Here is a 17,018-nt window from a genome sequence, read left to right as displayed (position 1 = left end):
TCTCAGCGCCAATTTTAACAAAGATAAATTGCCATAGAAGAAAAAGAAGTTTTAAAGTGGTCTGCAGAGATGGCTTCCAGCTTGTAGGTAGATAAGAGACAAATGGTTGATTCTTTTGAGTCTTTGATCACCCTTTTACTGTATGTACAATTTACACGTGAGACAGGAGTACAGGAATAGTGAGTCTGGCACGGTGAATCTGCATTTTTATGTAAACAATAAGGGAGAGGAAGCAATCAGCTATGAATTTGTCTCAGGTGAGCAGAGGGACTTTGAGTTCTGTCCTTTGTCCCACACCTGTGAAAACAAGTCATCAATTTACATTGCCAGGGTGAAATTAAACAGAATTGTTTTAGGGTAAAGATCTTGAGGCTGACAAGAAATTTCCTTGTGGCCAGATGGTGAGGGGGGTATGCGGCTTTTTCATCTTTGCAGCTATCTTATTTAGAAATGAAATGGGAGGCAGGTTTGCCTGACACAGTTCCCAGCTTGACTTTTCCCTTTGGCTTAGTGATTTGGGGGTCCCAAGGTTTAGTTTCCTTTCACAGTATGTAAAACAGCTTGATTTAGCCATTACACAATGTATACGTAATCAAAACATTCCATTGTACACTATAAATACGTACAACTTTTTCTGGCCAATTAAAAAATTAAAAGTGAGAAGTTAAAAGCAAAAAAAATCTTTTAAATTGTCTACACAAAGTTGCTATACTAGTTGTAAATTCTCTCATGGCATTATGTTAGAACCACCAATGACAGACATTATTCTATTTTCTTTTTTTTTATTCTGTTTTCTAAGTTCTCAATGTATTTTATTTAGACGAGAAACCTATTTTCAACTCTGCAGGTATCACTTAGGCCTTCTAATTTGCATTCAGTTGAAATGTAGCTAGCTGGAGACTTAAAAAGGAAATACTCTTTTATCATTTATGTAACAAGTGCTGCAGGTTCTATAATCTTTATGAGATTCATATGAACCACTGATTTGTGACAACATCAGTTGACATTTCATAGACCATCAGAATCATCCTCAAGGCAGAAATTTACAGTCTTGTGTCTAATAGCGAACAGTCACAGAAGTATTCATGTACCTGCTAACATTTATAGTCCTGAACATCACTGTACAACTTCATTGTACTGCACAATCTTTGACAGCAATTCCTTCTTCTGTTTTCAATCATTCTTGGTTATGAAGCTATAAAGTTAGGAAAATATGAGGATTAGAGTCTTCTTTTAACATTTTTTGGTCTGTGTTTTTTCAACAGCAAAATTGGATTATTCAGCTCATATGAAGACTTATTTAAACCCTTCATTTCTTTTCATTATCGGTCTGCTTCTCTCCATGGGAAAGACACTTTATTCCTTCAGCATGCAGCATAAAGAATCTTGCCTCCTTTGGTATTCCATCCTGGAAAATAGAATCCTATAGAGATTACTGTCTATAGGTTTCCCTTGGTTTCCCCAGTGAGGGGAAAAAGTTACACAGGTGTCTCCGATGTCCAAAGGCCAGGAGACACAATGATGAGGTAGAGTGTGCAGTGACAGGTAGAGAGTGTGGTGACAGGCAGAGACTGCGGTGACAGGTAGAGTGTGCGGTGACAGGTAGAGAGTGTGGTGACAGGTAGAGTGTGCGGTGACAGGTAGAGTGTGAGGTGACAGGTAGAGAGTGCGGTGACAGAGTGTGCGGTGACAGGTAGAGTGTGAGGTGACAGGTAGAGTGTGCGGTGACAGGTAGAGAGTGCAGTGACAGGTAGAGTGTGTGGTAACAGGTAGAGTGTGCGATGACTGTTAAGCACCACGAACAGTGGGACAGCACTCCACTGACCCACATCAGTGATTTTTTAAAAAGTGATCTGGCCAGTTGAGGTGGCTCATGCCTGTAATCCCAGCACTTTGGGAGGCCGAGGCGGGCGGATCACAAGGTCAAGAGATTGAGACCATCCTGGCCAACATTGTGAAACCCCGTCTCTACTAAAAATACAAAAATTAGCTGGGTGTGGTGGTGTGCGCCTGTAGTTTCAGCTACTTGGGAGGCTGAGGCAGGAGAATCGCTTGAACCTCGGTGCCGGAGGTTGCAGTGAGCTGAGATCATGCCACTGCACTCCAGCCTAGCGACAGAGAGAGACTCTGTCAAAAAAAAAAAAAAGTATTCTGCAGTCATAAAAACAATGAGTTCATGTCCTTTACAGGGACATGGATGAAGCTGGAAGCCATCATTCTCAGAAAACTAACACAGGAACAGAAAACCAAACACCACATGTTCTCACTTATAAGTGGGAGCTGAACAATGAGAAGACATGGACACAGGGAGGGGAACGTCACACATCAGGGCCTTTGCGGGGTGGGCAGCATGGGGAGGGAGAGCACTGAGACAAATGCCTAATGCACGCGGGGCTTAACACCTAAATGACGGATTGATGGTGCAGCAAACCACCATGGCACATGTATACCTATGTAACAAACCTGCACGTTCTGCACATGTATCCCAGAACTTAAAGTAAAGTTTAATAAATAAATAAACTTTAAAAAATTCTGCCTATATACCATGACCCAAAAATTGCACTAAGTGATGTTTTGGGATGAAGAAAAAAATATTATAACTCTCACTTATAATTAGCTTTATTTTTAAAGTTAAGCTTAACTAATATTAAATATATGGATAGACAGGAGTATATTATATATGTATATATATAATTTATTTAAAAACATATAGATTAGGGCACATGCTCAAAATATTTTTATTGACATATACACAATCAAGTACATTTTGGAGACTGCTACTAGAGATGATTGCACATCACTGAGAATTTTGGTCAGGGCAAGGACATTGTGAAAGGGGAATTTTAGAAAAAACAGTTTAAGAGCAATATAGAGGTTAACTTGGAAAGAGTAGATAGTCAAGTTAGACATGCCAGGTAGGAGGCTTTTGCAAGAATCTAAATATCAACCAGGGTGATGACAGTGGGAAATAGAAAGCCATAGTTATGAGAGATTATGTAAAAGAAGAACCTAAAATATTAAAAGTGGGAAGAAAAGAATGTGTGGAAACTGAGCTAAGTTGGTTGGGGCAAAAAACAGGAATATCCATTAAGGGACTCAAACTGCACTATGATTGCCACTGACATACAAGCCCACATATAGAATGTAGAAGCTACAGGGTTATCTGTTTGAACATGAGGCTTGAGATCCTGAAAATTCCCACAGTAGGAGACACACAGTTGAATTACTTAAAATTTTACAGGAAAAAATGGAATTGTGAAGCAAGGATTACATTCAAACTTGTCAAAGTCCTTAGAAATCTTATGTTTCTTATATATAAACTATATGTATTGTATGTTAAAACAACAAATAGGAAAATCTTTCTAGTTTTGTAACCGCTAAATAAGTAATGGGCAGAGCATGGTGGTCACACCTGTATTCCCAGCACTTTGGGAGGCCGAGCTGGGCGGATCATCTGAGGTCAGGTGTTCGAGAACAGCCTGGCCAACATGGTGAAACTCCGTCTCTACTAAAAAATACAAAAAGTTAGCTGGGTGTGGTGGTGGGGGCCTGTAATCCCAGCTACTCAGGAGGTGGAGGCAGGGAGAATTGCTTAAACCCAGGAGGTGGAGGTTGCAGTGAGCCAAGATCACACCACTGCACTACAGGCCGGGTGACAGAGCAAGACTCCGTCTCAAAAAATATACATAAAATAAAAATAAAATAAGTAAAGAATATTAGATAAGAAATAGCAGTCAGACTTCCACCTTCCATTCTGGCATGTAAAAAGCTTGGAAGTGCCATTTCATCCTAACAAGTAAAAAACTGAAAAAAATGAAAAATCAGCAACTCTTCTTAGATCTGTAAGAAAAGTGAGGTCACAAGGCAAACCACTGCCTCCAAAATTGGAGAGGCAAACAAGCAGGTACAGAGTCATAACTCACCTGAGCAGAAACCTCCACAGGAATCAGCAATGGGGTAGGAAAACCTGAGCTACAATTGATAAATCGTTGGAGACTCAGAGCTGTCCAGTAAATGATGGGCCTGCAAGGAGAAACAGATAAATCCACTATTATGGTGGGGGACTTCAACATTCCTCTATTAGAAATGAACAGATACAATAGGCAGAAATCAGTAAAGACATAGTTGAACTCAATATCATCAACTTGATATAACTGAGGTCTATAGACTACTTCATTCAACAACAGCAGAATATACAGTCTTCTGAAGCTCATATAGACAATTTGACAAGATACACTACATTCTGGGCCATTAAACATACCTTAACACATTTAAAAGAATAGAAATCATATGTCTGCTCTCAGATCACAATGGAATTAAATCAGAAATCAATAGCTGCTGGGTGCAGTAGCTCATGCCTGTAATCCCAGCACTTTGGGAGGCTGAGGTGGGCAGATCACTTGAGGTCAGGAGTTCAAGACCAGGCTGGCCAACATGGCAAAACCCTGTCTCTACTAAAAATACAAAAATTAGCCGGGTAGGATGGCATACAATTGTAGTCTCAGCTACTCAGGAAGCTGAGGCAGGAGAATCACTTGAACCCTAGAGGCAGAGGTTGCAGTGAGCTGAGATCATGCCACTGCACTCCAGCCTGGTGACAGAGCGAGACTCCATCTCAAAAAAATGAGAAAGAAATCAATAGCAGAAACATAGCTGGGGGCCAGATGTCGTAGCTCATGGGTGTAATCCCAGCACTTTGGGAGACTGAGGTGGGAGGATCACTTGAGACTAGGAATTTAGAGACCAACTTGGGCAACACGGTGAGACCCCCATCTCTAAAAAAAAAAAAAAAAAAAAAAATTAATTGGGTGTGGTGGCAGTCTCCTATAGTCCCAGCTGCTATGCAGGAGCCTGAGGTGGGAGGATCGCTTAAGCCTGGGAGGTTAAGGCTGCAATGAGCTGTGACTGTGTCATTGTACTTCAGCATGGACGACAGAGTGAGACCCTGTCTCAAAAAGAAAAAAAAAAAAAGAAAGAAACATAGCTGGAAAAATTTCAATACTCAGAGAATTAGCAACACACTTTTAAATAACACATGGATCAAAAAAGAAATCTCAAGAGAAATTTTAAAATATTTTGAACTAAATGAAAATGAAAACACAACTTACCAAAATTTGTGGAATACAGCCAAAGTAGGACCTAGAGGAAAATGTATAGCATTGAATGCATACAATGATAAAAAGAAACATCTAAAATCAGATCTAAACTTTGACCTTAGGAAATAAGAAAGAGAAGAGCAAATTTAATCAACAGTAAGCATAATAAAGTGATAACAATTAGAGCAGAAATCAATGAAATTGGAAACACAAAATCAATATAGAAAATCAAACTCAAACTTGTTCTTTGAAAAGATTAATAAAATTGATAAGCTTCTAAACAGGCTAAGCAAAAATGAGAGAGGCCACAAATTACTAATATTGAAAATAAAAGAGTCCCGGGACATCACTAGAGATCCATGGACACTCAAAGGGTAATAAAGAAATACTATGAACAACTCTATGCTCACAAAGTTGATAACTTAGATTAAATGGACCATTTCCTTGAAAGATACTGAAGTGGGAGAGTTCCCTGACCTCCCTCACAGGACATGTGGCAGGGTTGTGGCTTGGTTGTTCGGCCACATGTGCACTCAAACCCCTTATGGGAGGGGGAGCACACAGACGGACAGGTGCAGGAACTGGGGCAAACGCTTTTGGGCTCTGGCCCCACAGTGGCATCCAGGGGTGAGTGTCTTCAATTCTCATGCCCAGTGAGCACAATACAGTGCTCTTTTGGCTCTACCATTTGCAGACAGCTTAAGTATGAACCAGCTCAGTGCCCTCTTGGTACCTGTGTTCTTGTCCAGCGTCCAGGAATAATCAGGTCACACATGGACTTGAAGGATGGTGAATGTGGGGATTTTATTGGGTGATGGAGGTGGCACTCAGCAGGGTGGATGGGTAGCTGGAAAGAGGATGGAGCGGGAAGGCGATTTTCCCCTGGAGTTCCGCTGTCCCACGGTCGATCTCTCCGACCATCCCCAGCTAACTTCCTCTCAGCGTTCAGACGCTCCTTCCCTCCGCTGCTGTGCCACTCTTCTGCTCCTCCGCTCTTCTGTTTGTCTGCTCATCTGCTAGTGGAACCTGAGTTTGGGGTTTATGTGGGTACAGGATAGGGGGCATGGTGGGCCAAAAGGCAAATTTTGGGTACAACAGAAGGGATGCCTGTTCCCATTTAGGGCCATAGGTTTCCAGGCTTGGGGCTGGGGCCTTTGCTGGGGAACTGCCCTCTTCTACCCGGTAATTATTTCCCTGTCTCCTCTCCATATTAACACAATATGCCAAAATTCGCAAAAGAATAGACATATGATATGAATAAGCCTATGGTATAGTTTGGATATTTCTCCCCACCCCAATCTCAAGTTGGATTATAATCCCGAATGCTGGAGGTGAGGCCTGGTAGGAGGTGTCTGGATCATGGGGGGCAGATCCTTCATGGTGCTGTCTTCATGGTAGTGAGCTTAGGTCATTTAAAAGTGTGTGGCACCTCCCCTGCCACTCTCTCCCTCTAGTGTTCCTGCTTTCACCATGTGATGTGCCCACTCCTTCTTTACCCTCTGTCATGATTGTAAACTTCTCAAGGCTTCCCTAGAGGCCAAGCAGATGCCAACACCATGCTTCCTATAAAGCCTGCAGAGCTGCAAGCCAATTAAACCTCTTTTCTGTATAAATTACCTCCCACCTCTGCCTCCTGAGTAGCTGGGACCACAGGTGAGCACCTGCATGCCCAGCTAATGTTTGTATTGTTTTCTTGGTAGAGACAGGGTTTTGTCATGGTGCCCAGGATGGTCTTGAACTCCTGGGCTCAAGTGACCTGCCCACCTCGGCCTCCCAAAGTGTTGGGATTACAGGCATGAGCCACCACGCCCAACCTACATCCCCATTTTATTACCAGTCTAGCCCCTGTAAAAACCGGATGACTCATGACAGATGACAGTAGACTTCTACAAACGTAATTAGGTGATAGCCCCAAAGGAAGTTGTTAATTCAGACGGGCCTTCTCTAGAACAGACCATCACAGTCTTTGCAAATGTGTTCTTTTCTTACACCCATCAGGAAGTAGGATCAGAAGCTGACTGCAATCACTTGAGATGGACAACAGTGCACATTTATGACCTTGTCTCAGGGCTATGTTAGTTCTGAAAATACAGTGAGAAGAGTTCTGCTGTTACATAGAACAGCCCACTCGTCTACTTTATTGATGTCATTGTGTTCCTCAGACCTGATAAGCTGGAAGTGATAAATATCTTAGACGCCCTGGTAGGACATACGTGCTCCAGGGGACGAGAGAGAGACTAGAAAGCTTCAGGTGCCTCACACAATCCTGCAATTATTAGGAGTCCAGTTGTCTGGGGCATGTTGGAATATCCTCTCCAAGGTAAAAAACAAGTTCTCTTGCCTTATATCTCGGCCCGTGCAGAAAGAAGTGCAATACTTAGTAATCCTCTTTGGTTTGGGAAGCAGCATACTCCGTGCTTGGGATCATCTCTATGAGCAACTTCTTGGCTGGCTGAGTGCTGCTGGTTTTGGCTGGGGGCCAGAACAAGAGAGGGCTCTGAAGCAGATTCCGTCTGGGGAGCAAACAGGCCTGCTGCTTGGGCCTCATGTCCTGGAAGATCCCTTGGTTCTGGAAGTATCTACAGCAGATAAAGATGTCGCATGAAGTCTCTGGAAACTCCCTGCAGAAGCGATGTAGCACAGAACCCTAGAATCCTGGAGCAAGGCCGTGTCATCTGCCAGATGAAAGTATACACCATTTGAAAAGCACACCTTTCATGCTAGGGGACCCTGAACCTGGTGAAAACTGAGTGTCTCACGTGGGACATCAAGTGATGCTGACACCAGAACCGCCTCCTAGGAGCTGGCAAACCACCAGACACATGGTTGGTGATTCCAGCAGGATTCCATTGTATGATGGGAGCTGTGTGTTTGAGATCAGGCTTGAGCCAGTACAGAGGCCACAAGTGAGCTGTCAAATGCAGCCAGCCACCCAGGCCCAATGCTACCTAACCCTCCTGCACTACACTGAACAGCAGCCCCCCAAATTCATGTCTACATCAACCTCCGACTGTGTCTTTACTTGGAAATAGGGTCTTTGCAGATATAATTAGTTAAGAGCGGGTCATACTAGATTAGGGTGGCCCTAAATCCAATGAATGGTGTTCTTATAAGGCCATGTGGGGGCTGGGCACAGTGGCTCACACCTGTAATCCCAGCACTTTGGGAGCCAAGGTAGGCGGATCACTTGAGGCCAGGAATTCGAGACCAGCCTGGCCAACATAGCAAAACCCCATCTCTACTAAAAGCACAAACATTAGCCGGGCGTAGTGGCACGTGCCCGTAATCCCAGCTACTCGGGAGGCTGCTTGAATCCGGAAGGCAGAGGTTGCAGTGGGCTGAGATTGTGCCACTGCACTCCAGTATGGGTGACAGAGCAAGACCCCAAAAAAAAAAAAAGAAGAAGAGGAAGGCCTGGAGGCAGAAATGGGAGTTACGCTGCCACAAGACACAGGAAGTCACCAGAAATCAGAGGAAGCACAGCATTCTCTTCTAGAGCCTTTGGGGGGGACTTTGGCCCTGTTGACACCTTAATTTCAGACTTTCAGCCTCTAGACCTGGGAGATAATAAATTTCTATTGTTTTAAGCCACCCAGTTTGTGGCATTTTTTAATGAGAACCTAAGAAAAGAATATGTGCACCATCCTCAGCTTACACTGATGGCCAGAGGACAGAGAGAAAAAATGGCCTGGCTCAAAGATGAGTCAGTGGAGTATGTTGATCTCAGCTAAAAATAGGCTACTGCTGCTTGACAGATCTACCTGAAGGTGGCCCTGAAAGATGGTGATAAGGAAAAAGTCCTCCCACTGGGCCAAGCACTGGACATGGCACCTAATGATACCTTTGTATCGAGAGGAACACGGTTCAAGGTAAGTGTACACATGGACTCAGGCATAAGCTTTTGGGTCGTGGATTCTCAGAATGGTTTTTGCTGGTTTGTTGAGGACATGGAAGGAGTAAGTTTGAAAAGTGAGAACCAGGAAGTCTAGGAAAGAGACGTACATATGAATAGACCTGGGGAAGAGAGCACAAAACGTGAAGATCTTTGCATTGCATGGCAGAGCAGGCATTCAGCAAGGAGGCAGAGAGTACGGCACAGCCAACTGATGCTAGCCAGCCTCTCCCCTTGCCGCCCCAACACTTGCTGAAGTGCCCATGAATGGAGCAGCCCCTGTGGCACACATGGAGGCTATGGACGGAATGTGTTTCCTCGTTCTGCGACACTTTTCTTCCTGGTATCTGTATGTTTGGCTAACTCTCTCTCTCCCGCGCAAATACCCCTTCTCAGTGAGACACAGCTGCAAAGGTACGTTGATCTGGGAAGCTAGTAAAGCTTCAGTTTGGAGGTACATCACTCCCACAGGCCCTGTGTGTGCTAGAAGTTGCAGGTAGTTGTACAACGTGGAGAGGTGAGGCCAGTTGATGATTAGAAAGCATTTCTATGTCAGCATTCCTGGGAAATTGCCTAATCAGAACATAGGGACCTGTAGCGCCATTGTTACAGTAATTGCTTGCAATCTTTTCTTATTCTAGATAAATATTCAAAACTCTGATTTCCTTTCAACTGGTATAAATCTTTCACCTATTGTCAAATATTAACTTTAGGGACGAATTTTGTATTCCAATTTTGTGTTTTTTAAGGAGGAGGGCCCTTCAAATTGTATAAGCTTTGGGTCCCACAAAACCTGGCTGCTCTTGCCTGTCCCAATTACTTCATGGAACACTATTCCTGCCCCGTCCCCGCATCTTGGTACCCCTGGTATCACTTACTCTGCTTTAATTTGTTTTCTTTTTCATAGCACTCATCGTCTTCTAAAATACTATCTGCTTACTTCTGCTTATTGCTCATTATCTGATTCCCATCATTAAAATGTAAGCTCCAAGGAGCAGGCAGTGTTGGCTGATGGAAAAACCAAATTTTATCAAGATATTTTCAGAGGTTTATTCTGAGCCATTAGGAGTGATCATGGCCCAGGGCTACACAATCCCAAGAGTTCCTGAGAAAGTGTGCCCGAGATGGTCACATTACAGTTTGCTTTTATACATTTCTGGGAGACAGGAATTGCAGACAAAAATCATAAATCAATACACAGAAGGTATACATTGGTTCAGTCCAAAAGGGGAGACATCTCGAAGTGGGGCTTACAAGCTATAGGTTGGTTTTAGGAATTCTTTTGTTGACAATTGGTTGAGAGATTTAAGCTTTGACTTGAAGTCAGTAGAAAGGAATGCCTAAGTTAAGATAAGGAGGTCTGCTCCTGTCATGTGATGCTATACCAGAATTAGGTTGGAAAGTAAGCCACATTATACCAGGTTAGCTTTTTAAAATCCATTTAGCTGGGACTACAGGCATGCACCCCCACACCTGGCTGTTTTTTGTATTTTTAGTAGAGATGGAGTTTGGCCATGTTGGCCAGGTTGGTCTCAGATTCCTGGCCTCAAGTGATCCACTTACCTTGGCCTCCAAAAATGCTGAGATTACAGTTGTAAGCCACCACACCTGTCCAAGCCTGGAGTTTTCAACACAACAGTTGGGTGCTGGGTTTTAGGATAATTTGGAACCTAACCGACCTCATTTAGAAAGATAGATTTCTGTATTTAATACTAAATATGAATTTGAAATACAGATTTTCCATAAAAAAAAGTTCTTTTAAGAAAAAAAATCTGTTGAATGAGATTTTATGGTTTATGGGGCTTAACTCCCCAGGCCTCTTAGATAGGAATTTGGACAGGAGAAAAGAGGTCAGAATTCAGTCCTCAAGGTTATTTACGGATTCCCCGTGTCTAGTAGAGTGTGTGCTTATACTGCATATCCAATAAGTATGAGCAGATGACGAAAAAGAAGGGAAGGAGGGGTGATGGGGAAGGAAGAGAGCAAGAAAAAGAAGAAAGCAAGAGCAGATGGAATGATGATGCTCAGGACCCCCTACCCCAAAATATGACTAGAGGAGACCAGAATATGCCACCCCGAAGTACACCTCTTTGGCACATTGATTATTTTGAGCTGGTTATTTTGAGAAACTGCAGACATAAATTCAGCTCTGAAAAGTTGTCCTTCTGTAAAAGTAATTTACATCTATAAAGGACCTCTCTCCATTTGGTGGGATGCTCTCTCTCTGCACCAGGAAGGAAAGAATGGTTAAATCTCCAGAGACTCTTGAGCAGTGGTGAAGGCATCACCTGAAATCTGCGTAACCAGCCTTGCCTTTGTTTAAGGAGCTTTTCTTGGCCATCTCCTTGTTTCAGACAAGGAGCAGCATCTAAGTCTGAAGTTTAGACTCCTTGGAGAACTGGTCTAGAGATTCACTTATTTCTCTTTTTCTTCCCCTGTATACATGAGGTACACATGTTAATAAACCTATGTTCATTTTTATCTTGTTAATCTATCTTTTGTTACAGGAACTATGAACTGAGGACTATAGTTCAGAACTATAAAAGGTAGAGAGAAAATTATTTTCCTCCCTTCTGGAGGACACAGTTAAGAGCCATAGCAGCCAGTAATGCCAGCCAGAGCTGATAGGACTGAAAGGGAAGGGTGTCTATTGGCCCTTGTCAGCCAAAATAATAGACCACAAATTCACGAGCCACAAATGTCACCAGTGAATGCCATCTGTGCACAGGGAGCAGGTAACTAGAGACATCAACAATGAGGCCAGCAGTCATCCAGAAGGCAGTACAAGGAGCTGGGCTTGGGGACCTGAGGCCCCCATCTCCTCACCACCCTAAGACAGCCCTCACTAAGCATCTATATCCAAACACTATCTTAGGGAGGAGAAGGGAAAGGGGAAAACCTTGGAACACCTGAACATTTACCTGGACTAGAGTATTCAAACCAGAAGAGATAGCTTTAGTTGGCAAGCCATTTCTCCTCCTCCCACAAGCATCTTACACACACAGACTGGAAGTTTGAGAACAAGATTATATCAATAATAGAAAAGAAACCGTGTGTCCTTTGGGTATCTGAGTAGTAGTATATTGCCTTTTAAGGACTAAGTAAAACTAGTTACAGTGTTAAAGAAAAATTATCCAAGGATGCCTTTTAAAGTGCCGTAAGGCAGGCTTTATTTCAGGACCATTGTGATCGCCTTGGTACCTCTTCAATGGAATCTTGCTACAGTGGGGAGAAATTGGCCTCAACTCTGAACACAGCATGGGCAAGTGAACTTACATACAAGGAATGGTGGGGGGTGGTCAGTGGATAGAAAATTACTAAGAGGAAATGTCAGGGTAAGGGGGATTCCGGCTAACCCAACCTAATAGGACTCTTGTAGAAGGCAGGCCAGGACAATCAGACATCATCTGGGGGCTGATGGAGGATGTGGAACCCGATCGGATATCAAGGATGATCAGATACGGAGGGTGGGAGGTTCTGGCTAACTTTGCTTAGAAGGGTTCTTTTTCTAAAACTGGATTTTACAAGGAAGTGCGCAGATGGGCCTAGGAAAAGGCTCTTGAGCAAAGCTTGGCCAAGCCCAGAATCTTTGTGAACAGAGGAACACAGAATAACTGGTGGTATTTCAGTATGTTTTATTCTAAAAGGTCTGAGAGCATCCACCAAAAGGAATTGTGCCATCAATATTTTGGACTATTTTATAACATGTCTTTTTTTGTATTTTTACTTGCGTGTTGCTTACTTTTGACTAATGACAACATCTACAAAATAAGAGACACCTGGTGATTTTTATTGTACATGTGTTTACAAAATCTTGCTTCAAATGAGTTATATCATTTATAGCACTTTGTCATGCAATGTTATGGCATGCAGCTTCTGCTACATTAAAAATTAGATTAAATTAATTGGACTTTTAAAATATTTTGTTAAACAACGTAATGAAGTAAATAAGAATCCCTAATAAATATCTAATTTATACTCACATTTATACTCCAGGCCCAGGTTCAGGAATACATATTATGTAGACACAGACACACACACACACTTTCTCATTCTCTCTCTCTGTCTCTCACACTCACATACACACACACACATACACACAGCCTTAGCCTTAGATGTGAAAAAGTGTCTTGTCTGGAAAAGGAACACACCTATCTGAAACTTAAAGAGGCTGGAAATGTGAAATTTTTTTTCTGGAATAAATAAAATCCCACTTTGCCTTGCTCCCTTCAGAACGTGGTGGAAAGCTTTCCACTTAGGCAAGGGCTAATTGTTCAATAGAAAATGCCAATGAAGCTCACTGTAACAGGATTCTATCCATCTGTAATTTCCATTCCCAGAACCAAATACTTTCATCTGTTCCCATGTCTTCCAAAACGTTAGTACCCTTGGTGGTAAAGGGAAACATCTACAGATTGTCATTTCAGTTTTGAGAGCCATTCAGAAAGAAAGAGGCATACTACAAGCTTGGGACCAAGAACAGATTGAATTCATTAAAGAGACACAAGCCAAACTGTTCATCTCTGGTACATGAAAAATTATCACTGTTGTTGTTAAAACCATATGTTCTAGGTAAGAGGACAGGTTTTGTATTCGCTCTAACATTTGTTCTGAGGAATGTTGATGTACTTAATGCTAGTATGTGCTTAGCAGTAATTTGCAAATATGAAAGGTAACCGAGAGTTCAAGAAATGAGTAAGAAGGGTCAGAAACCTCATCTGAGGTATTTCCCCAGTTATCATTGATAATATCATTGAAATATCATCATATATCATGTCCGAATGTTAGAGCATAGACCAAGATCTACTTCACCATCTGTCATCATTTCATAGCTTTCGGCATGTGGGGTCAGACTTTGAAAGACTTTGCTTCCTCCTTAAAAAAAAAATGTCTTAAAAGAGTTTTTAAGTTTCCATGCAGTGAAATTGGTAGAGGCTTTGATCACTTGACCTGAAATGACACTGATTTGTGTCTTCCAGCCGAAACTCTGCTCAGTTCCCCAGACCCAGGTTTAAAAAAACACAACACCCCACTTAATTGATGTATAGCATATGAAGTATACATGAAGTATAGCAATGTGCACTACATAGAAAATCATAAAGTGTTCAGCCTGATGAATTATAACCAGGTGAACACACTCACAATTTATGTATCCATTCTATATTAGTTTTGGCTGACTAATGTTATAAGAACTTTATTGTGGTGTCTTTTGATACATGTGGGTATGCATTGCTGTGGATTCCATAGCTAGGATGAAACTGTTTGGTTACAGAGTACATACATAGATTCAATTTTAATAGATAATGCCAGTCTTACAAAGAAGTTGCACCAATGTACGTTACCACCAGGCATTTTTGGGACTTACACTTGCTCATATCTCTTCCTATTCCTTGGTAGCATCAGCCTTTTTAAATTTGGCCATTTCAGTAGGTTGAATCCCATTGTGGTTTTAATTTAAAGTTCCCTGAAAACTAATAAGGTTGAACATCTTTTTCTACATTTTTGGCCCCTTAAAGATCTTCTTTTGTGAATAGTCCAATAGAAAATTGCGCCCACTTTTCTAGTGTGTTGTTTATGTTTTTCTTTTTGATTTGTAGGAATTCTATGTAAATTCTGGAAACAATTTCTCGGTTAGTAATATGCATTCCACATATTTTCCCTTTCTGTAGCTTTAAAAACTCCCTCAATGAGATATTCTGATGAACAGAAATTCTTATTATTAGGTTGTTCAATTTGTCAATCTTTTGACTTAATGTTATTGCCTTTTCTGTCCAAAAAAATTTGCTTACCCACAGGTCATGAAGAAATGCTCCTATGTTATTTTCTAAAAGCTTTATCATTTTACCTTTCACATTGCACAGTCCACCTAGAATTGATTTCTGTGTATAGTGTAAAGTAAGAATGAAGTTTTATTTTATTTTTAAAGTAGATAACCAATAAATTTAGCACCCATTATTGAAATAACTGTTTTTCTACCAGGTCTGTGCATTTATAAAGTTCAAGTGTCCATATATGTGTTGCTCTGTTTCCAGACTCTCTGTTATGTTCCACTGGTCTATTTATCCCTTTGTACCAATCCCACACTTAGTGCAATTACTGTAATTTTAAAAATTACTGTATCGTTATAGATCTTTCTACAAGGTAAAATAATTTCCTCTCATTCTTGGGTTTGGCTATTTTTGGTCTTTTGCATGTCCACATACATTTTAGAGTCAGCTTGTAAATTGCAATGAAAATTGTTGGGCTTTTAATTCAAATTGCTTAGATTCTGTAGGTTAGATGGGGGAGAATTAACGTTTTACAATATTGAGTCTTACAATCTATAAACAAAGTACGTCAATAAACAGTAAATCTGTAGGTCTAGTATTTCCTTCAATTTATTTAGTTTATTTATTTGTGTTTAATTATTAATAATTTAATTTAGTGACAATATTTTCAATAGATTTTTACATATGTCTTGAACATTTTAGATGTATTTCCAAATATTTCCTTTTTGATGATATTATAAATTATAACTTGTAAATTAGTTTTATTGGTTTGGGGTATATAAAATACAATTTATTTTTTAATTCACCTTGGACCCAATATTAATAAATGTACTTATTAATTCTAACAGTATATCTGTACATTCTTATAGACATTCTACATATAAAAATCATATTGTCTGCAAATAATGACAGTTTTATATTTTCCTTTCCAAATTGTGTACTTCTATTTTTTTCATCTTCCCTTGTTGCACTGGCTAAGACCTACAGCATACTGTTGAATAGAAAAGGTGATAATAGGCATTTTTGTCTGTTTTCCAATCTCACAGGGAAAGCGCTTAATGTCGCACCATTAAACCTGGTGTTTGTTTCCATTTTTAAAATACCCTTTCTTGAATTAAGGAGATTTATTTCAATTCCTAATTTGCTAAAATTTTTAAAAATCATATACTGGATCTTGACCAAATGCTTTTCTGCACCCACCTCAGCCTCCCAAAGTGCTGGGATTACAGGTGTGAACCACCATGCCTGGCCACAGTATTTCAGCTTTATGATGGCACCTATGTAACCATTCTGTTTTTCACTTTCAGTATAGTATTTAACAAGTTACATAAGTTATCCAACAGTTTATTATAATATAGGCTTTGTGTTGGATGATTTTGCCCAACTACAGGCTACTGTAGGTGTTCTGAACATGTTTCAGGCAGGCTAGACTAAGCTATGATGTCTGGTAGGTTAAGTGTATAAAATTCATTTTCAACTTACAATGGGTTTATTGGGACACAACTCCATTACAAGTCAAGGAGTCTCTGTATTTGCCAACAGCAGCACTAAAGATGTGAGTGGGAATACAGGAGTCAAGAATTGGCACCGGACGGGTAATTCAAATCCACAAGAACAAATGAAGAGAACTAGAAATGGTAAATTGGTAGATTAATATAACAGATGCTATGAACATATACTTGCTTTCTTCTCTCAGCTTCTTTAAAATACATAAACTTTAAAATAAAAACAGAAAAATTAAATACATAAAATTAAGTGTTATAATTACATAATGAGAACAATGTATTCTTGGGTTTGTAACATGCATAGATGCAAGATGTATAACAATGATAGCACAGAAGGGCGGGAAAGAGAATGGAGCTGTACAGAAGTGACTTTATATATATAGAAGGGCGGGAAAGAGAATGGAGCTGTACAGAAGTGACTTTATATATATAGAAGGGCGGGAAAGAGAATGGAGCTGTACAGAAGTGACATTTATATAGCTAATCGAAATTAAGTTAGTGTAAGTCTCGTGTACAATCTAAAGTAACTCTGACTAGTTAACCAATATATCAGAAGGCCTAGACCAATCACTAAGAAAATAACTTAAAAAACATAGTGAAAAAAGTCATTAAAGGAATTAAATAGTAACACAAGCAAACGTTCGCTTACTGTAAAATAAAGCATGAGCTGAGATCCGGCCACTGCACTCCAGCCCGGGCGACAGAGCAAGACTCCATCTCAAAAAAAAAAAAAAAAAAAAAAAAAAAAAAAAAAAAA

At 40.8% G+C, this 17,018-nt stretch overlaps 1 long non-coding RNA gene across 2 annotated transcripts in view; it reads right to left on the bottom strand.

Moving 5' to 3' along the window:
* Positions 1 to 849: 849 nt before the first annotated feature.
* Positions 850 to 17,018, bottom strand: part of LOC108516741 (uncharacterized) — a 24,232-nt gene continuing 8,063 nt past the window's right edge. The window contains exons 1-4 of one of the 2 annotated variants that reach the window (XR_001881922.1): positions 5,830 to 6,083; positions 5,109 to 5,139; positions 3,924 to 4,023; positions 850 to 1,195 (exon numbers count right to left, since the gene is read on the bottom strand). This is a non-coding gene — a long non-coding RNA (uncharacterized LOC108516741). Of the gene's footprint in view, positions 1,196 to 3,923; positions 4,024 to 5,108; positions 5,140 to 5,829; positions 6,084 to 17,018 lie in introns of those variants that run through there. The other variant, XR_001881921.1, reaches the window with a different exon arrangement.

Source organism: Rhinopithecus bieti, unplaced genomic scaffold, assembly GCF_001698545.2.
Source record: "Rhinopithecus bieti isolate Rb0 unplaced genomic scaffold, ASM169854v2 scaffold_38004, whole genome shotgun sequence".
In the NCBI taxonomy this organism is placed as follows: domain Eukaryota; kingdom Metazoa; phylum Chordata; class Mammalia; order Primates; family Cercopithecidae; genus Rhinopithecus; species Rhinopithecus bieti.
This window is presented reverse-complemented; position numbering and strand designations above follow the sequence as displayed.